The sequence below is a fragment of the Sinocyclocheilus anshuiensis genome, unplaced genomic scaffold, assembly GCF_001515605.1.
Source record: "Sinocyclocheilus anshuiensis isolate Anshui unplaced genomic scaffold, SAMN03320099.WGS_v1.1 scaffold1931, whole genome shotgun sequence".
Classification (NCBI taxonomy): Eukaryota; Metazoa; Chordata; class Actinopteri; order Cypriniformes; family Cyprinidae; genus Sinocyclocheilus; species Sinocyclocheilus anshuiensis.
In genome coordinates, this window is record NW_015548329.1 from 31,697 (window position 1) to 32,433 (window position 737).

Consider the following 737-nt stretch of genomic DNA (forward strand, 5'->3'; position numbering starts at 1 on the left):
AGGCTACAACAAGGTTTAATTTGTACCGCAGAGGAACACAACCGGGGTTGCCTGATACAAAGAGACGTAATCCCCGAAACAGAGCTCCCCACTTGCGCAATATGGAAATATAGGGCCTACTAAATGTGTTGTTTTTGTCAACCTGGCAACCATGTGCACGCGCTCTCTCTCCACTGTGGATAAACGCGCTTGCTTTCCGAAAACACCGGTTAGCTTGCAGTTTAGCGATCTCCACTTCAATATTCTATTATCAGAAAAGTGTAATTCATCAAGTGTTCACTTACGAGAGAGAGAGAGAGAGAGAGAGAGAGAGAGAGGATGTGTATGTATGAATTACACAGTGGCTTTAATTGCTTTAGAAACGACGATGTTACCAGCTTCTTGTTGAGAAAGATAATGTAGCTCTTCAGCGATTAAGCTATTTTATGGATAAAATTGCGGGGCAGCGCTAAAAAGTTTGTCTAAACGCAAAAAAATTATGTCTGTGAGCGCGCGCAGCGTGAGTGACTAAACGTGTGTGCGTGAGGTACAGTGAAGACAGCGCATTAGTTTAGAACTCTTCTAATTTTTATTTTTTAAACGTAGAGAATGTGTTAATTTGTGCAATTATAACCTACCAGCAATGTAAATATGATTTTTTTATATATTAGAATGAGTATATTACAATATAAATTTATTAGAACGAGTACATTATTATTTATGGGCTTAAAAACAAGATGCAAACAATCAGAATATTG